We start from the raw sequence: 22,535 nt of genomic DNA, 5'->3' as shown, positions 1-22,535 counted from the left end.
AAATAAATCAAATGCATTAAAATTTTTTATTATTTTTTAAATCAACAAAAATAGAAACTTATTTTATATCAAGCAAAATATGATATAAAAGTAGAAATTTAATTTTTGAATAATTTGTAAAAAATAATGAACAAAACTACGCATTTGTTAAAGTGTAGTGTTTAATTAATTTTTTAGAAAGTAAAAGTTGTTTTAAAATATTTTACTCATTATAATAAATTTTCTGTTATTTATTTACATTTTTAAATGAACAAACATTTTATTTTAGTATTATAATAAAAAATAATTTGAATTTTTATAATTATTATAAAAAATTGTGTATTATTATTATTTTTTTAGATAACATATATATTTTAATTATAAACTTATTTTAACAACTGTAAATAAAATAAAATATAAATTAATTTAATTAATCAAATTATAATTTAAATAAAAATCAAATGTATTGTTTAAAATTTATTTACTTATATCCAGTATTTTACACCATTACATAAAAAATTCTTTTAAATTATATAAAATTAAAATATTGAAAATATTTAAACATAAATATTAAGAGTTTTTTATTAATCAAAAATTAACAAAATTTCTTTAGTATTTTAAAGCAAAAATAAATTCTTAAAGCATAATTTTATAGGATCAAAAAATATAAAATTTTTTTATTAATTTATAATAAAATAAAAAAGAATAAAGAACCAGTATTTCTAGATGAATGTTTTAAAATTCAAACTTTTATTTGGACGGAGATCCTAATAAGTCTAAATGAACAAAAATAATGGGCTCATTTCAATAATGGCTGCAGTAAAAAAATAATTGAACGTTGTGTATGCAGAAAGCGTTTTGTTAGAGCGAAATTAGAAGTTATTTAAAGAAGATATCATTCATTATCATAGATTTTCTGGTAAGCTTTTAACTATTCCTGACCATCAGCCAGACAATAAACATCCTGCGAATATGGTGCTTGTAGAATTTTTAGTTTCCTAGCAAATTCCGCGTTGTCTCTAGACATTGTTTATTGACATTCAACCATCGACTCGATATTTATGGCTAATATGTGAATTTTTTACAAAAGTGTACGTGACTGCCATTAAACGTATTATGTATTTACATTGTTCTTAATTATGTGCTTCACGTTTCGACATTGGCATATATTTGACGGGACAATATTTATACGAATTTCGGCGGCCGTCCATAATGACCAATCAGACCTTCGCCACAATCGAAACAAGGTGATTAAACCGACGAAAAATTAGTACCTCAAATCTTCGCATAACCAAAACACCGGCATGACATAACACAGATTACGGCTTACGTAGATAATGCCAAAAATGAGTTATAATCCCCTTCAAAATCTTAGTCCCGTTCATCCATCGGTAAACACAAAAATGAAAATAGCATACACACAACGAGACCCCGAGTCCATTGTAAAGAACTAATGAATGCAAGTTAATTTGAAAAGAGCCAGCCAAGCCAAAATCCTCGGGACTACCTAAAGGCGCAACACTAAATTCTGAGACCTGTCGTATACAAAAGCCCAACGTCACCATACCGAAATACAACGTTGCATGCCGGTTCTAGGAATCGTACCGCTCGTTATTTATGTTTCTATTTTCAATGCCTTTTACGACATCCTTACATGTTTGTTATTTTCCAATGTTCCGGTTTGAAAGCTTTAAATAAATCCAGGGAATCGATCTAAATCCACATAAAATGTTTGTGTTTGTTTGACTAGCCGGTGGTGGTGCAGCTTAAATACCTTTGCGGATGTGTTGAAATGAAACAATTAAAATCTAGTTAAATAAATTGTTAGGAATGTTGTCTTTATTTTTAAAACAATCGGTTGTGTAAATTTTATTTTCGCTCTTATCAATTAGGAAAAATTCCTGTGTAAATAAATAAACACTCTCTTGATATTGACCTCAGGAGCAACCTTGCAAATTAACAATATGACTAGATGGTATGAAGGTTAATGTCTTCTGTGCATTTCTTTATGGAACATCATATAAATTTTTTTCTAGTTTTCTATTTTGATTTAATTAATTTTTGCAGTTAATTGAAGTTATAGACAAAACTAATTAGTGTTACGAAATTCTACCATTTTTGATACCAGTCCAATCAAAATTTCACGAAATCATTTGTTATAAAAATACTATAAATATTATTGACCTTTTAATATAAATGCTAAAATTAGAAAAATCTCTAACTAAAAAAAATACTTGTTCCTGCAAATTAACACGTGATGTGTAAGAATTATAACAAAATATTATAAAATTTTAAACCTTTTTTGTCATCTCTTCCATAAACTTTAAATATTTCATTATTTATAAAAGTACAAAAATGGTGAAATAATATTAACCTTATTGATTATAGTCAACACATCCAAATTTAAAGTAAAACATAGTTTCTGCAAACGATGCAAATTTGTGATGGAATGAAATAAATTTGTTTTGACAATTTTTAAATAATGTACTAAGAAACTAATACTACTTTAATATCAAATGTTAATTTTAGTATCAAAATTCATCAGATAATTTATAATTTATGAAAGTATCATATTTATATTCAAACTGGAAAGGCCTATGAAAAATTATTAATTAATCTTTAGACTTATAAGGAAATAAATCGGACCTTTTTGCCCTATTTTAATTTAATATTTAATTTATTATAATGATGAATTCTGAAACAGTCTGTATTAATCATATTGGTATACAGTTGAAACAAAAATTAATTAATATTTTAATAGTAATTCTAGTAGTTCAATTATGAACAATTATGATATAATTAAAAACTAAATTACATTGTTTCTAGGTTAAGAAGTAAATAAAATATTGACATTCATTTACTATTTCTTCAATACATATTAGATATTTCATTATGTTAATTATTTGATAAAAATGTATTCACTAATTCTATAACAGTTTATTCTGATTGAACACATCTAAATTTAATATATTTTTTATTGCTAAACAAAATACTAATTTGTGATGAAATGAAAAATAAAATATTACAACAAAAGGGGTATATTTTAAACAAATTACTCTTTACTGTGCACTTTGCTTTAATCAACTACATATTATTAATATTATTATTAAAAATTCGAATAGTTTTGATATTATTTTCATCAGTATAATTATCAGAATTCATCTTATAAGTTAAATTCAGTTAAATATTTTACTGCCATCTTTCCAATAAATTCCAATTACTTCTTTATTACATTAACAGATCCTGAAGCAAAATTAATGTTATCGAGATGCACTTAATATATTAACAATTTAATGTAAAACAAAAAATATTTAATAATAGTAGTTAAATTATCAAACTTAACCATTTAATTAAATTTATGAAAGTGTCATATTCATATTCAAATTGGAGACGCTCCCAAATTGAAACACTTAAAAAATCTCGTCGACAAAAAAATTAATTGGGGTGTTAGTTTTGCTTCAGGACGGTCGCAAACGCGCAGCATAATTTTCCAGTAATAATGAATAAACGTTTCGGTGCGTTCCGACTACATATATATATGTATAAAAATGCCCGAATCCGGTTTGCGTCCGAAAATGGGATAAAATCCTTATCTAAATCAAGTGGTTGTTCTACCGAAGATGAGCCTCCTTTCAGTTCATCGTAATTGGATGCAAGTGGACCTGTTATTATTAGCGTGTGACGTGGCCGAATAATAATATCTCTTTTTAGTTATCTCGATAATAAAGATCCCTCGGACGTTTATTAATGTGTTCGCCAGCTCCATTCTTTGATCTGTGTGTTGTGGGAAGTTTTTTAAATTGAATTTATTGCTCGGCCCGAACGGCCACGGCGAACAGGGCCCCAATCTCTTCTCTCCTTCTCACTCTCGATAAATCACGGGGCCACATTTTTCACGTCTTGTTTACTTTACACGGACCCGTGTTCTTTCCGCGCCATCGCCAACGGAGACGGCTCAGGGAAAACTACGAAAATACGTGAGATTTAAATCACTCCGGCGCAGTCTGTATAATTACATAATTATGATTGTCGGCTATTTATGTAATAAATTCATAGAATCGCTGCATCATGATAATTATGGTAATAGAGAAACATGCATTAAATTAACATGAGCGCACAACTATTAATAAAGCAATAGACTGGGAGATGCGAGTCTTCTACGACTGTTCGTATGGAAGGCAAGGTATAATGCACAAGATTAAGTTGATAAGTTTATTTTATAAATTTATAATGACGGGAAGTAAATGTTTGTAAACATTTGCCGGATTAAAATTATAATAACCATATTTTCTTATCGTATATTCAAACATAATTTATTGTCTTTTCTATACTTCAATATTTTAATTTTTTTTCTTTAACTTTCAAGTTACTAAGAAATAAATCTATAATGACTGTATTAAGAAAAAAAAATCTTATTGCACAAGTTATTTTGATAATTTATTGTTTAAAAATCCATCACACAAGATGGGAAAGAATAAAAATATGAAATATTCATTTTAATATTATATATTTTATTAAAATAACCTAAATAAGATACAAAATTATGTTATACACACAATAAATATTATGTATTTTAAGAGCAAAAACTCCAAATACAAAATTTATTTTAAATATTTAAAGTCCGAGTAAAATACGAAAAATTAGTTTTAGTATAATATATATATATATATATATATATATATATATATATATATATATATATATATATATATATATATATATATATATATATATTTGTTTTATTCAAAGTTATAATAATAAAATAATAATAGCAATACCATAAAATCAGCATATATTATTTAAATAGTAGAATCAAACAAAGAAATTATTAACGTAGAATTAAATTATGAATTTTTAGTTAATTTTAATAATATTTGTTTTATTAAAGTAACCTGAATAATAACCTGAATAACGATAATGAAGTAAATACTTACAACATTTTAATAATAAATTCCTATATTATTTCAAACCCATTAATTGTTTTAAAAATTCATGCTAAAATTTATTACAGATTATTTAGGATAAAAATATGAAACATTTTTAGTTCGTTTTAGGTTTTAATTATTATTTTATTATTTTCTTAAAATAACTAACAAAATGAGAATGAATAAAAACTCCACACCCATAAATTATTTCAAAAATTATTACAAAAAGAGATTTTAAGTATTAAAATCCAATAAACAGCTTAATAATAGGAAAAATATGGGAAATTTTTGGTTAATTTTAATTCCTATACTAGTTCCATAATTAAAAATTAAAAATTTCTACTAAAATTGATGAGAGATTTTAAATATTAGAATCCAATAAACAGATTAACAGATATCAAATTAGAAAGTATTATTCCATAATGTGAAAAAAGTTGAAATTTAACAAAATGGCAGAAAAAAGTGTCGAAAATTTAATGATTTTTGTCTTGCCAAAATAAATTTTTTTAAACAATTAAAAAACTTGGGGATCAGTCTACATATACAAAATAAGTAGAAAAAAAAATTAAGCGATCAGACGATTTGTCTTACAAGTTACAACTGCATCAAATTTGAAGAATATAGTTTGGAAAGAGACGTATTTAAAGATAAAATGTTTGATTTCATTATTATGAATAGATAAATATCATATTTAGAGTTAATCTGCTATTTTAAGTCTCTGTGGTTCACCTTCCTCTTCTTCAAACTAACTTCCTAACTGTTGAGTGACTACTCATTAGAAGGCTGTAAACTCAACTATTTGAGACATTCTTTTGAAATTTTAGTATGTTATTTCTGAAAATTCCTACTAGATCTGCCCCTTAAAATCCAACATTCTTTGAACAAAAAACAATGTGCATTATCTTCGTCGTTACCGCAGGATTAATCCATATTTACTCAATAGACGGCGTGGCGTTTTTCTGTGAAACAGACGCGAATAATATACGAAAACAGGATAATAGTGAAGATTTAATATAGACATTTTTAGTTCATTTTAACCCAAAATTTTATTAAAAATTGTTGTTAAAATTTATGAAAGATTTATATTAGAATTCAACAAACAGGATAATGGTAGAATATACAAAAATTAAAAAAAAATAAATTCACTTCACATTTTTTAATTAAATTGATAATAAAGTTAATTTTAATTAATTATTAAATTATTAAAAAATTACTAATAAACTATAATTATAATTAAGATAAAATATAAATAAATTAAAACAAACCCTTAACAATTAATAGAATAAACACCGATTTCACTCATCATAAATAACTATATCAAACAGTTTTAAATGACGTTATGTAAATTTGGTCTCAAAATAAACTATTTGAACCTAAGGTAACCGAGCTCATTTGTGTGTACACACACACTAATTTTACACACTTTAAAATCTTGTCGGTAATACAATATTTAAGTGAGTTATTTTAACAGCTGATTTATTCTGGTACGCTATTAAATTACAGAAGTGGTTCTTCCAGTTACCGAGTACAAAGTTTGCGTTAAAATAAATTATCAGATCGATACATCGGCCGTGCTTGATTAAAATGTGTAATAAAGGTAATTTCACCCTGCCCCGATGTTTTATGCCATTTAAACTAAGCAATATTGACTTCTACAGGAGGTTTATTACCTGTAATTTTATTATATGAGCTTCCAGTCTATACATACAATTTGAATAATTGGTTTAATGCGGCAGATAATTTAAAACATCCACTTCGCAGTGATTATTGAAACTAGAGAATTAGCAACAATAAATACTGGCTGCCGTTTACCAATTGTAATTCTCCTAAGCGTTTTCCAAATATTGACGTTAAAGTTGGCGATTTGTTTTGGCCGAGAATAGATCATAAATTAAATATAGATCGACAATGAACCGAGTTAACCGCATTAACAGTGATCCACGCATAAACAGTTTTTGACGTGTTAAAAATTCGGAAGAATGCAGATAACCCCGACGCCGTATCAGCGTACAAAGGTGCAGGTCACCACAATGAACGTTCGCAGTCAGCTGGCCAAATTGAAATAATCGAATGATCGTGTATATACACTGCTGGACGAAAATAAACAAATAATTGTGAATAAATGAGCTAGCAAGTAGGGACGACGTTGACGACGTAAAACGCTACCGAGGCCCCTGAATAAATAGTATATAGTTGTCACTGTGCGTACAGTCGGCCGTATTTGTAAACTTTGCTTTGGCTGCCTGGTTCAATATTTATATTTGCGGTGCATTTCAATTTGCTTTGACAAGAGATATGCCTATGCACACCACACAGTGTACTCTGACAACGATTAGGTACTTAGCACTTATTTGTTTTAAGGAGGCGATAAATGTTTATTTTGGTTAATACCAAACACACTACCAATTTTAAGGTGGCACGTCTAATACACATTAAATAAATACCCCAAATACACTATTTAATATAAAACGGACCTTCCTAGGTGTGACTACTTTATATTACCTTAGGTTAAGTTGATTATTAAGGAAATATATTTTGACAATCAGGTTTATTCCATTCTGTAGATTTTGGCTTTAAATAAAATAATATTTTCTATATTTTTGTTGTTTTGTTGACTATAGAAAGTTTTCTAATATTTCAAAATTTTTAAAAATCTATGTTTCAAATTTCTATATAAGAAAGTTAATTCAATTAGAAATTTAAAATTTACCCAGATGACATTTTTTATCAGTATTTTAAATTGAATTATCGACAAAATTTATTATTGAACTATTTATTTTAGTCACATTTTATAATTAGATATTCATTAATATATTCTCAGTTTCTTGTTGAGTATATTAAAAAATAACAATAAAATTGGAGAAAAGATCGTAGAATATATTTTTGAGTTCATTAAGATGAACTTTAGACGGCTTAATCCAAAAAAAGCATTTATATATGATTATTTATATTGGGAATAAAGCATTATTCATTGAAAAAGTCAATAAATTCAGTTGGCTTGAGCCGATAAACTTATTATCAAAAAAATGAGGTTTTTTTTCTCAAGTTTTTCAAAAAATGTGTAATAATTTGATAACTATATATAAGTATTTTAATATATAAATAATTATATAAATAATTTCTCAACAAAAATATAAAACATGAGATGTTGTTGACCTCTTTACTCTTTATTATTTGACCAAGAAAACGGAGAAATACAATCAATTCAATAAAGACATTATGATATATGTACGTGTATGTAGTCGATAAAAACAAGATATAAATTCCGACAATTTTTGCAATAAAGAGCGTACGGTATATTGTTGCAAATAAAATGTCACATAAATCTCGGAATACCGTAGTGCAAACAATCGTCGAGTGGTCGGTATTATGGAAAATTTGGTGGACATGAAGCAAGAGGTCGTAAAGCAAAGTAAACATTTAAAAGTTGATATTGAGATGTAAATTGGTGGGACGACGGACGCGGCTAGTGTTAATGCGTGTGTTTGTGGAACTTGATTTCATATAATAGACCCGCATTCCACAGGCACTCATCCAAATTGCCGAAGAGGTTAGTGGCTGACTGTTCGAAAACTCGGACGAATATAATTAAGATATAACCCGCAGTTATCTCTGAATTTATATTCGAATTTCTTCTTTGGACAACGAAAACGAATTAATTCATTCATTAGGCGTCCGCACGGTTGCTATTCTCTCCTCGTTACGGTCAAATTTAAAACTCGGAAAAGGGATATTTTATATTTTTTAATTCCAGTTGTACGATGTGAACAGTTACGGGGTTCACAATTCCCGAAAATGTTTATTACCTTGCTCGGTGACAGTTATACACATCCTCGTTCTTTTATTCATTTTTTTTACGTTTATGTAGCTATTTTTAAATTTTGTACAACCTAACCTAACCTCACTTTATTTAATATTGTTTTTTAAATTAAACTATTGCATCAAATGTTTTGAAATTTGGGGGATACATTTGCGTATAAATAATGAATAAACAGGGAAGTTTTCAAATGAAAAAAAAAAATAATTTAAAGCGAGTTATTAAATAAAAAATGTCCTTCACTGCTGTAGAGATTGCGGCCTTGATTGTGGCTGAATTCAAAAAACATTATTATTCCATAATGTGCAAAAAATTGAAATTTAACAAAATGGCAGAGTTTTGAAAAGAGTGTCGAAAATTTGATGATTTTTGTCTTGCCAAAATAAATTTTTTTAAATAATTAAGAAACTGGGGGATCAGTGTACATATACAAAATAAGCAGAAAAAAAATTAAGCGATCAGATGATTTGTCTTTGAGTTACAACTGCATCAAATTTGAAGAATATAGTTTGGAAAGAGACGTATTTAAAGATAAAATGATTGATTTCATTATTATGAATAGATAAATATCATATTTAGAGTTAATCTGCTATTTTATGTCTCTATGGTTTACCTTCCTCTTCTTCAAACTAACTTTCTAACTGTTGAGTGACTACTCATTAGAAGGCTGTAAACTCAACTATTTGAGACATTCTTTTGAAATTTTAGTATGTTATTTCTGAAGATTCCTACTAGATCTGCCCCTTAAAATCCAACATTCTTTGAACAAAAAACAATGTGCATTATCTTCGTCGTTACCGCAGGATTAATCCATATTTACTCAATAGACGGCGTGTCGTTTTTCTGTGGAACAGACGCGAATAATATACGAAAAGCGAGACGAACAAACGAGCCCAGAAAGCAGGAAAAAATGCGGCGGAACAACTTTTTTGCGGTCGACTGAGATGCGTTTAATACATATAAATCGTCATTATGTGCACGGGCTGCATAAAGACATGCCAACGCGAATGTAGTTCTCAAAAATAATCGCTTTCCACACATCCATACGTCAATCGCGAATAATATACGACCATTCGTTCTGGATACGAACTGTCTACCACTTGTTGCTGCTCTTGTATTTGTTGCGGGTATCCTTTTTACTAACATCCAGACAGCGAACACGACTGACTCTCGGTCGGAGAAATGTTTATAATGTTACTTTTCAAATTACCCATTTTGTGCATCGGCATATCTAATAGATATTAGTAACAGCACTCGATGTGTCTAATAGAGGTTGATTTATCTAACAAGAAATGGTATCGTAGAAAGACGGACTAATCATTATACTTTAAAATTTTAATCGGAACTTAATTGCTTCGCCACCAATTAAGTCTATCGTCGAATGGGTATTTAATGCTACCGAAGCAACACCCCAAGGCCAGGTTACTTTTTCTCGATTACTAAATATCGCCACATCTTCATTCGGACATGGACTGGAGCGAAACTCGACCATTAATGCCTTTAATAGAAATGCAAATTCCTTTGACGACATTTCGCGGTATTCTAATTTGCATTTTTAACGCTTAAGAGACCATCTCGAACTTTAATATAGTTATCATCGGCGTTTTTTGCATGATGTGTGGCCCAATCATTATTCAAAACACGAACAGAAATATGCACCAGGATATTTATTTCCCTCTCCTCCAGCTTGATTATGATGTAACGTACCTCATGCCATCGAACAATTCAATCAAAATGATAAATTGGCGGTGGAATGCAACGACACTCATATTGATGATGAGGAAGTCACAAATTAATATGTGCAGTCCAAGACGGATATTTTTATTGATTGTATTACAATTTTAATTAACTTAAGTCTTAAAGACGTGTTTCTATTTCCTAAATTGACTCACCACGTGAACGAAACGATTACGGAGTGCGATTTTAGTAAACATCAGGATTAACTTAAAAAAACAGCACTCGATAATACAGATAAGTACATAATTGTTCGCCATTAAAATTCTTATATCCATCGCATTTTCCTCACATTAGAGTTCCGCGGCCTATTAAGTCGGTTGCTCTTAATTAGCGCCGTTACTCGAGTAAATTAAGTGTAAACTGCGGGTGAGCTGGTGCCCTAATGATTTCCTTTGACGGAGTCCTTCCGTATTAATCCCCGGAAAATACTGTACATGTGAGAATGAGACTGATCGCGGTCCGTAATTAATAATGCGCCAAGCCATTTTTCAAGTCTCCGCCAGACGTTACTTTAAATCTAGCATGATAATCTCATGCGAGTGCGCTGCCTGGATGACAGGACCATCTGTTAGGCCGTCTTAAGATCGCTTTTTTACTCGGACGAGCTTATTAGCCCTTTTAGTGGCACCAGCGACATTTGCTTCTGATACAAGTAGATGTAATGCTGTATTACCGGAGATAATTGCCCGTCGGAATGTCAAACACAATCATCAAAATAACGAGAATAAGAAGATATGGGTATTTTTACAGGATACAGGAAATTTTTCCTTTACTCCAGCTCCACCTGAGGCCTTCCATCGTTCCCACTTCTTCAAGTGAAACCTCCAGTACCAAATTAAAGACTAATCTAAACGAAGGAGTTACAAATGTGAGCCATCCTCACTACCAACTTAATGTGATAATTATCCTTACGCCTTCGACGTTTTTTTTCCAACGTATCGAAGGAGGTGCAGGTCCGTTACTCGTAAACGACCAAGCGCTGGTTACACTCCAGCCACATGACAGTTTTGCAATTACATCCTATATTTGCTCGGCGCACGAGCATTGACGTTTTTCAGTGACGCTCCGGGCGCAGTTTAATTAAGCCTTTTGATGCCCAAGTACCGAGCACACTGACTGGTGTGTAATCGCGGAAAACGATTTCGATGCCGGACTACGTATCCTAAAACTAGTTTCCGCGGCGGTAACTTTGATCAATGCGGCATAATCTAATAGAGGCAGTCGTCATGATTTTGTGAGGTGGATTCGCAGCGGGACGCGAACGCACCACCAACATAAACCAGATATGTGGGCATCTATTCCACACAACCTGGCCCTATATCAGCCGTGTTAAGTGCGTATTTCATGCCAGAAGTGATATATTTGATTAAAAAATTGCTGGGGATATTTATAATGCTGAAGCAGCTCCTGTCCGCTGATGGAATATAAATATGTTTTCAAGGTATCAAGAGGCAACTATTATGTATATTGTATTTGTTGATTATGTAGAGAAAGGTGAGGAAATTGAAGTGTTTCCTTACATCAGATTCAAAAGTGTCATATAATTACAGTTTAACTTGGAAAATTCGAACTATGATTTGTCAAAAAAAAATTGAGTTATCAAGACTTACATAAAAAGTTATAAATGTGTATTTATCATGAAAGTATGCTTTAAGGATGATATTACAAAAGATACAGATAAAAGAAGTACACGACTTATCAAAAATAACATTTTGAAACTTTAATGCAATTATTTGTGTTTGATGAAAGGATTTTTATTTTAATTTTCAAAAAAGCTACCATTAAACCATTACGGAATAGCTTTGTCGACATTTTCATATATAGGTTTACTCACAGTAGCGAAATATAAGCATTACTATTGTAGGAGAGACATTTAATTGGAAAAAGCCCTTAGTGAAATATACTTCCATTTAAAATTTAGGATGTTGAAATCATGTAAATATCATTGGTCTCGTTGTGCTAAATATTTAGTTCGACTATCAAGACATTCGAGAAATCGAAGTTTGAATTATCAAGTAAAAATTACAAATAATTATCACCCTGAACGCCATTGTCAACCAATTTGTTTCGAGTTACCAAAATTTTGAGTTATCGAAATTTGACTATATTACTAGCATCTAACTGGACTTCATAGATGCGATGTTTAAAATTAAAAATAAAAAAATTACAGGCACTGTGTCTGAAAACGCTTAATTTTCAGACGGACATTCAACTATTGATTTGTAACATCGAAGTGTTCTTCCACTAATATTCTTTCTTTTATTAAATACAAGGAAAAATGGTAAACAGCTAATATGACAATTAAAGTTGTTGCTAGATAAGCCAATTCTATTTATAGAATGCATCAAAAACATTTGAATAGCCATGAAAAACGTCTTAGGTTAAACCTGTTTGATGGGCGACAAACGATATAAAAGTGACTTTATCACAATTTGCTCACTTCATCCATTAAGGTTTTTGTGCCGTAAAAATGGTGAGCATCTACAAGACAATTGAAGTTATTGTTTAAGTTTGCTAAACCAATTGATTCTATTTTTAGAAGGCATCGAAGAAATTTGAGTAGCCTTCAAAAAAAAAAAGAAAAGAACCATCTTAGATCAAACCAGTTTGTCGGGCGACAAACGTTATAAAAGTGACTTTATCACAATTTGCTCATCGTTGATGAGCCCCATTTCCAAGGGATTAGTGTTCCGATCGTAAAATTTTACGACAGCGCCTTCGACCAAAATGAGCGTTCTCGACGCAAAAACCACCAACGAGAGTTGCTTAATGCTGACCGGCTGATGTTTTGATTTTTTCCGTCAGTCCGTCTCACTCCATCTTTCGCCCTATAATTGATGTGTCAGTTCCTGGGAAAGCCGACCGTTTCAATTGTTCTTTATCGCGGCCGAAATACGTAAAAACCACTATGGAAAAATGTCCACGTACGTTTGCATGTAATTTTGGAATTCCGGCGGCAACCACGGCTAATTAAAAATAATGAAAACAACTTTATATAGGTAAGGCCATTAACATAATTAGTTTGCAATTTAAAACTGCAGAGGCATTTTTATTGCCTCTCGGAATTAGGAACGGTTTAATTTGTTCAATATTTCGTCCACGACAGCTTCTGCGCTGCATCGCGATATATCTGCTGCATCAATTAACATCAGTTTCAGCTATTTGGTGGGACATCTACATAAAAGGAGGCGACACCATATGTGTCCAATATATTTATTTACCTCAATTAAATTAATTATATGCACAAACTACACGTATCTAATTGATCTGTTGATAAAAAACTCCATACAAGATGTCATAACCTTTCACCAAGATACATAAATTTAATGCAATTACCGTTAACAGCAGCCAGCCAGGTGGAAGGGCCTCGTCGCTTTGTACACCAGGGGTGAACAACGCCAAGTTCTTCGCCTCTACCCAATTACAGCACATCCTATTGTTTCGGCGTCCGTCCGTTTGACATCAAATCAAAAAATTTCTTCATCTCAGACTCGTCGACAAAAAACCGAAACAGCAGTTCAATCGACTGTAGCTGCGGCGTCCGAGTCTAAAACTAGCGCAAACACACAATTGACTTGGCTAGAAATGAATAATACATGGTCGGAATGTTGAAGTCGCAAAAACCACGATGCAGTGGTCTCTTAAAGAGCCATTGTTAGGCTTTGTTGTGCGGTTCGTACAAAAACACGAGATCCTGACGTACTTCGGATGAAGTTATATTTATTTCAACAATTAGATCGGTCGTAAATTCGAACCCGTACTCATCAAGGTCTGCTCCTCATTCCGAGACAGTGCAGAAGACCTTTTCGTTTTGGTTCTTTGTCTCACTCGGGCAATTACCGCATTCAAAGTTAATTACTGAACGAATGTAAAAACAGTATCGCAACAGATTTATTGCCAATCGCGCCGTAGTCCGACACAAATCATTTGCAATAAAGTTAAATATTATTTTGTGTGAAGTAACAAAATGAAATTACTACTAATTGCTTCGTCTAGCGCTTAATGGATGTTAATAAACAGAATACCTCGCAAACTGCTTCGCTGTTCCATTGTTGAACGCCTAGAAATCAGACTGCACCTATGCGAGATCTTAACAAGCTGCATGCTATTTTTGAAGTGTGATATTTGATTCCAACCAGCCACTTTTTGTAATATAAAAATAATTGGCTGATGAGCCGTGGTGGTTCTTTGAGGGTAACATATGGTTTCAACCGTAATTTATGCCTATGTGACAGCCTCATTAAGCATCTTGTAAAGAGCTTTGCTGAGTCCCCGAAGGCTTATTTCGCGTATAATTCCTGAATCACAAGACAACATACTTAGTAACCGGAGATATTCATCATTGTCGACTTTTCCTGCCAAATGTAAACCGAATTTCATTTTATTTTCAACAGAACGTCGCCCTAATGAGGCAATTTTGTCGAAAAACTTGTGACAAAGAAGTTAAACATCTTCCAAAAACCAATAACTTCACACCTAAGATGAGTGTGCACCTGCGGACGGTCCGAGTGGCAATATGGACGAGGCGCGAGTGGCTACCCCGCGGTATCGCGATGGCCGTGAATTATGGAGGATGGATTTCAGAGCCATAAATTGCGCGCATCCCCGGCCACGATACGATCTGACCTCCAGATACAAACAGCATCCGCCCACCAGATTCTAGACAACTAAATCAGTTACCCAGTACCTGTTGCTGTTTGCCTTTCTTCTTGGCCAGCTTGTCTCGGTAATATGATCTCTTCCCAACACGCACTACGGATTTCAATTATTCATAAGCACAATATTAACTTAGTTTTGAATATAACCCATTAATTTAACCTATGACATAGTTCAAGCTTCAAGTCGTACCAGTCCTATTTGGTATGGGGACGTTTCCAGTTTCCAATTCTCTTCCTTTTTTTTCACATCAAATACCTTGTATAATTTCATGTATACGTGGGTAATTTAATGCACCCAATGGCAAGTTTGAACGACAAACAGTCCGATGCAACCGCAGTCAGTAAACAAACGTGAAGGAAAGAAATAAAGAGTGTAGAAATAGAGTGTTGTAGGAGTCGAGAAACGTCGCCGATGAAAATAAGAAAACAAACGAAGCGACAAGCCGAGAGCAATACAATACGAAAACAGCACAACATAAACAAAGTATAGCGGCCGTAAAGAATTAAAATTCGCACATGCAGCACGAACCTCATATATTAAAGTCCCGACTACGTTCTGATATTTACATTTCGAGTTTTGTGCCACGGACCCTGAAACTTCTCATGTTGCTGCCGTACCGTACACCGAATTATGCTCTTCTCGAGTTCGGCAGTGTGTTACGGACAATGAACGTCTATTAAATTAAAAATAATAAGTTAATCAGTTGTTTTAATACAAAGAGTGGTGCTTCATCATCGACATTTCCAATTTGATGGGGTCCACAGATTCCTCGACGTCTCGTTAAAAATAAAAGAAACGGATTTTGCATTGTTTGGACATGGCTGCCTTTCAATATAAATCTGAAGAAGAGGATTTATTGCCGGACAATGGACGACATTGACAGCGTGTATGACGGGCATGTAAACAGCACCAGTCCGGGCCTGCATGAAAGGCAGAAACGGCTCAAACATAATTAGAGGCGAATGCCATCATGTAGATAATAGACCCATTGTTACGGCATTCCGGGATCGGACCGAATATCGGGCAAAAAGTCTGTCGCTGTCGTAATTGGCTGCATGCTGTCCGTGTACAAATTGTCCGGTCTTGCCAATCTTGGGCAGCACGTCTGGAGCTATGCCTTTACTTAATTTTTGCCTTCTCGCTTGATTGATTGATTTTATGTGTAAAACTCTCGAAATAATTGCCAGTTTCTCACGTATGTACATCGGCTCAATCCGCCGATCGCCCGAAAAAAACCTCCCATGTCCGATGGATGGTTAATCGAGTACTGCTGATTCTGGAGCAGCCGACTTTTAAATTGACTATTAAACATTCACCGGGACTAACCAGAAATGATAACGTTTGTTCTACCCCATACAACAACAACATTACTAATTTGTACTTTCTTTTTCAGGTAAGTTCCTCCAACCAATATGGCAACTGCAGGGTATTAAAACTTTATTTGCATTATTGTTTTATCAAATTAGCAGAAAACCTCACGTCTGGCTCTCGATTCATAAAGCCGCCTTTAAAAATAGCCTTCAGACAAAGAGTGTAAAACTGGCCATCTCCGTCGGGCACAACAATATAATATTTAACACCAGACTCCTGTAACTGTTATTTACGACCGTAGCTATTAAAATGCAAAGGCCGTACCTTAAAAAGTGACCATCGCTTAGTTTCTTGGAAGTACGTTTAGGTAAAAGATTTTGCTTCCTGTTCGTCGGACGTGTGATTGTTTCCTTCTCGGTAATCCGTTTGTTTGGAATGCAGAGAACCACAAATCATTATCGAGGTGACAATTGGAAAAATAGAAGTCAACAACGGACGGAAAATGGACCGTAAAATCCTTACACAAAAGTTATTTGGGTAATGGCTGACAGTAAAATTTTATATCTTAATCTCACACGTATTCCTTCCTCTTAATTGAGGTGTCACTAACGTCCACACCCACAGCTCTAAAATGAAACGTCGTTTGAATATGTTTTTGAGTGTTTAATATGAATATGTTTGTTAATTAACTTGAACATCATCAGCGCTTCATTAGTTTGCTTCTTTAATGTTGCAACATTTGTGTACAATATGACAATATGACTAAATTACAAACCATGTGGCAAGTAATAGTAATAAAAGTTTTAGTGTTCTCTCTCACTCAAATCTTCACAAATATAGAAACTATTTATCTCTATAAATAAAGTTAGGTCTTTTAAGGCAGTGTAGTTAATTTTAGAATGTTTATAATATTATTTTATAGCATTTATTTAGGCAGGGGGTAAATTTGAAACATTACCACATCGGAAATCATCTATCAATTTATTATCTCATGCTAGATTATATTCTAAAAAACACTTTTTATATAAACTAGTCTTGTAAAGGAAAATAGAAAGTCGTAAAAGGTTATTAGATTTAAAGTATACTTCACATCACTGCAGACTTATTTATAGCTCACAATCATAATTATGTATGTAATATGCTTAAGTCGACTCTCATCTATAGCAAGTAAATGAAAATGGAAATTTATACTGAATTTATTGGTCGGCATGTTTACAAGTAAAGCAAACTTGTATCGGGTTATTAAGTCTGGATGTTGTTTCACTCCACTTTTTTTCCATGTCGAACAACTCGTTACGTGTCCATAATTCAATTACCTCGACAAACCGTTTGTGTGTGTAGCTTTATAAGTACGATTATTAAATTTCATAAAAACCAGCGGGATTACACTAAGCGGATTCAAAACAAGTATAAGAACATACCATGTGCTACCACAGGCTTTAGGAACTGATTATATTATATTACCTGAATGTGAGGTATAAGGAAATAATTACTGGTTTTCATACTTGTTGATAATAAGCAATAAATGCAAGTTATTTTCAATCAGCCAACCTGAACTAATATGTTATTGGAGCGATTAATACAACTAGAACATTTTTAAAAACAAGTGAACACTTGGAAGTTTATTGCATAATAACAGCTGATTGGATACGTTAAGATACAACAGAAAAAGTTGTTGGGCAACCCAGGTTGTAATTCAACTGAACCATTTTATTTATAAAGCCGAAGAAGTTTATTGTAGAATCAATAAACAAACGAATAGGTGCAAATTCACGGTGCATCAAAACAAAGAGCTTCGTCGCGGGTTAAGTTAAAGGCTGTTAGCCTCCGCATGTTCGAGAACACATGTAGTTCTTATAAGCAGTTTTTTTACGGCCGTCCTCCGTCCGATACTCAATTAGTATCAGTCGCTTGGTCATATAACTGCTCGCGAAACGAAAATAAGCCGTTAATTGGGTCGATGCGACGAAAATCTATGCGTCTGTGAAAGGGGTTTTGAAATTATAAATAACTGGAGATGCGTCCGTGCCACAAAGATGTGAGAGTGTCATCGGCTCTAATCATGTGGCCTCTGAATAAACATAATCTTCTTGCCACATCCTGGACGAAGTGAGAAAGAATATCTTCAGTTCTAATTTCATGCTAATTACTGAAATATAAATTGGGCGTGCTCATTTGCTGATAATGATTATGGTGGTAATTAAATTTTGACACCTAAAATGTTAATATAATTGTTATATTTATATTAGTTCCCATTAAGTGGTTACATTAATTATTACTTAGAAACGTTCAAAATTTTCGTGTTCAAAATCACGTAGCATGTCCCATTTCTGTGGTTCATAATTTTTTAAAACTTATATCAATGATATCTATGCGTCTGATAATGATGTCTGATGTGATAATGTCATCAGTTCTAATCATGTGACTTCTGAATACACATTATCTTCAGCTACATCCTGGACGATGAAGGAAGAATATCTTCAGTTTTAATTTCATGTTAATTATTGAAATATAAATTGGATATTATCATTTGCTGATGATGATGATTAAATTCGACACCTAAATTTTAATATAATTGTTAGTAATTATAGTAGTCCCATAACTTGTTACATTAATTGTTCCTTAGAAATGTTTATAAAGTCTGTGGTCATACTCACGTAGCATGTTCCATTTTTGTGGTTTATGACTCGTTTAAGTTATTCCATGATTATCCAATAAAAATAAAATAATAATGAAAACCAGCTGGTTAGCTGCTTAAGAACATACACGTAAAACATGATTTACATTCTGCAGAATAACAATACGTATGCCTCATGACAATTTGCATTAACTTACGCAATTGGATATTAATTTAACATAATGATAAGTCATAAAATGGTGACAATATATGGTTATAGTAGGGTATCTTGTTTCTAAAAGTGAAATTACTATTAACTACGTAAGTGAATTAACTAAATATGGCAACGCAGCAAAATTAAACTTTTGATTGGTATTTGCATTTGTTGGTTTTATCTAAATTATAATTAAACTGTTAGATATAATTGCAAAAAGCACTATTTCATAGACATTAATATAGAGAAGTACAATGATTATACAATCAACCAAAGTAATATCACGGTACATTCTTGTGCTAATAAACGTGTTCTGCAAGACACCTTCATTGGTGATGTTGTGCAGTTTCGTACGACATAAAACGAAATAATAAAGTATAAGGTTCAATTTTAATTTATTTTTATTAAACGACACAATCATAGCCGATAAAACTTATGGTTGTACCAAATAACTATTTTTACGCATTTCGACTATTCCAATCATACAAAGCAATTCATCAGCCTCCGCAATTTGACAAATGTAGTAACACTGATTATGTTTATGTAAATGCAATGTTAATCTTGTTTTATTTACATAACTTGCAGTGGTAAAAGCGGAGAATTTATTTATGAACTGGGCATATTTATTTGACAGAGCTCAAAACAGAAATCTTAAAATACCACGAAAACGATCAACCGAAATAGACAAATGTTGTGTGTACATTTTTGACACGAATCCGTAATTAAGGTTAAGCTTTGTGGTGTGAAAGTAATTGCGGCATTTTTCCGTCTGCAGGTGCATTCGCTAAATGGGTGAGGTTTGATCGTTTGTTGTTGGTAACACGAACTGGAAGCCGTACTTTAAACCAAGATCATTTTCATTTGCAAAACGAGCCTTTAAATCGCTTATTTTAGTTTTATTTCGCTAAATGGTTGCAACCAAATACTTGAAACTGCAACATTTTTTTAAATTAAAATAAGTCAATTTAAGTTCAAGGATATGCTACCAAGTTGGTGCCGCCCTAATAGACCAACGCGGTATCCTTATCTATTGAGTGATCGCAGCGACGATCGGATATGTAACGAGTGTTTTGATTCAATGCACCGTATTCATCTCTGAAGGAATAAACAACGCGGTAGAATGTCTCAATCCTGTCCTTCGGCGAGTGCAACAACATAATAATGCTCCTCTTTGTTTCTTTTAACCTCTTCAGTTACTCGTCCGTCTGACAAAATTAAGACATTCCTGATGGGCACTTATTAAACTCGATTCGTCTGTTATGCACGGATCAACAGGTTTTTGGTAAAACATAACTAATCGTATTTATTGTTGTGGTCTACCAATCGGTTCGTTCATTTGGATCGCTTCTAACGGTTCCAGTTAGCACACATGGAAAATGATGTCATTATTCACGTGTCGTTTCAACGCATGCCGTACACAAAGTGGTAATGGTGAAATAAACTTATTCCTAAACGCTACGTGGTATTCTTAGCAAATAGTTTCGATTCAATTAACATGTACACCTCCACCTCCTTTCAATCACAAATTCTGAAGGGTCGTACGCAAAAACTGTGACGTCTCTTAAGTAAACCGGATCAAAAGTATTTTTTTAAACAGTCCCACTAAATTATTAAATCAAAATCGTAAACGAGGCGTGGATGTCTTTGAGCAAACCAGTTCTAAAATTGAACCAGGTCTGTTGCGAGAGTAAATATGAATTTTGATAGTGTTCCATGATTTGTGTCAAAGGTTTGTCGCATGTTGCATAAGTAAGCTTGTAAACGAAGGCGTTCCACTCTAGTTGTACTAATATTAAATTATTTCAAATTGCTCGCAGTAATCGTGTTTACATGCCAGTGCTTAACCGAATTCCCACGATTAATGAATAAGTTACATGTTTTAAGCTCGTTTCTCATCGCCATTTAACAACGTTGAGTTTTTGCGTTTTTCTTCTTGCTGGTAAGTTTTCATGACTGCGAGTCGAATGCACTGAAAATGAATTGCCATCATGTACGAATAAATTACGTAGTCCGGTACGTGCGATAAGAAAACTGAATGGAAATCATGGAAAAACATTTAAAATGGTGGGCAGAAGTGTACTGAATAATTCAGTTACGGCATTAAAAATTTTTCGCTAAGTGATTTACTGGTTCGTCGTTTGGTCGCAATCTATTTTCTATGAATATGAATGCCGTTCACATAAACAACTCGGAAAGTCAATGTTTTGTTATTTATAGTATCGTCGGAAATAATGAACAATTAAACTGGGGCCATTAAACAATGGCGATGGAATTTCAGAGATCAATTTCATAACAACATGGACCGGCCATTTAACGTATCGTTAACGGAATTGTTTGTTGTTTTAAAGTACCGTATGATGTTACTACAGCGATGAATGTTAAATTGATTTTTATAAAGTCGTTTGAGAAAGGTGTAGGTTGATCAATTAGGAATACAAATGGAAGGCGCATTTCAACATTCAGATCAAATTGATTGATATATAACATTCTAATTTATTACACTTTGACTATTATTTTACATTTTATTTGTTGGAGTCACTTTGTAAACATTTGTAGATAGTTTACGAATATATTTACTCATAAAACCAATTGTAAACCTTATAAACTGTAATATATGTAAATGATTTTTTATGTTTAAATTGACTAATTCCGTCGTCTTATTCTCAACCAACTGACACTTATTTAGTTACTAAGAAACAAAGTTCTTTAAATTATTATTGCAGATTTTTTTAAAATTTACTCTAACAAAAAATTTAATTCTTCAGTTTTTAGAGCTGATATCTAATAACCTATCCTTTTAGTTTTTTAATTTATTTTACATGTAATATTTATATCATTTTAATCAACGGAATTATAGAATAATATCTAATTTTTTGTAGCCATTTTGTGTAACCAAATTCAAAGCAATAAATTGGTATCTTTATTTGATTAAAAGAAATATATTTTTATATTTAAATTGACTAATTCCTTCGTTCTATTCTCAGTTAACTGACACTTATATAGTCACTAAGAAACTAAGTTCTTTTAATTATATTAATCGTAAGTATTTTTTACATATATTTTTTTAAATTTATTCTACCAAAAAAATTAATTTTTCAATTTTTAGAGCTAATACTTTATAATGTTTTGCATTTCCAATTTATTTTACATACAATCCTTAAAATATATTTTTAAAATACCATATAAATAGTAATCAACAGAATTATTTGGAATTTTTATGTAGCCAAATTATATAACTATATTCAAAGCTATATATCGGCGCCTTTCTTCAATTAA

At 32.1% G+C, this 22,535-nt stretch overlaps 2 protein-coding genes across 3 annotated transcripts in view; one reads left to right on the top strand and one right to left on the bottom strand.

The window, feature by feature from the left end:
- Positions 1-22,535, top strand: part of LOC109594248 (transcriptional activator cubitus interruptus) — a 52,681-nt gene that overhangs the window by 7,333 nt on the left and 22,813 nt on the right. The window contains exon 1 of one of the 2 annotated variants that reach the window (XM_049963442.1): positions 7,060-7,089. The exons of the other annotated variant lie outside the window; for it this stretch is intronic. The gene's annotated coding sequence lies outside the window, so the exon portion shown is untranslated. Of the gene's footprint in view, positions 1-7,059; positions 7,090-22,535 lie in introns of those variants that run through there. 2 annotated transcript variants of the gene reach the window in all.
- The window catches only part of LOC109594232 (two pore potassium channel protein sup-9), a 125,219-nt gene that overhangs the window by 86,220 nt on the left and 16,464 nt on the right, over positions 1-22,535 (bottom strand). The gene's annotated exons all lie outside the window — the stretch shown is intronic.

This window comes from Aethina tumida, chromosome 2 (genome assembly GCF_024364675.1).
Source record: "Aethina tumida isolate Nest 87 chromosome 2, icAetTumi1.1, whole genome shotgun sequence".
NCBI lineage: Eukaryota > Metazoa > Arthropoda > Insecta > Coleoptera > Nitidulidae > Aethina > Aethina tumida.
This window is presented reverse-complemented; position numbering and strand designations above follow the sequence as displayed.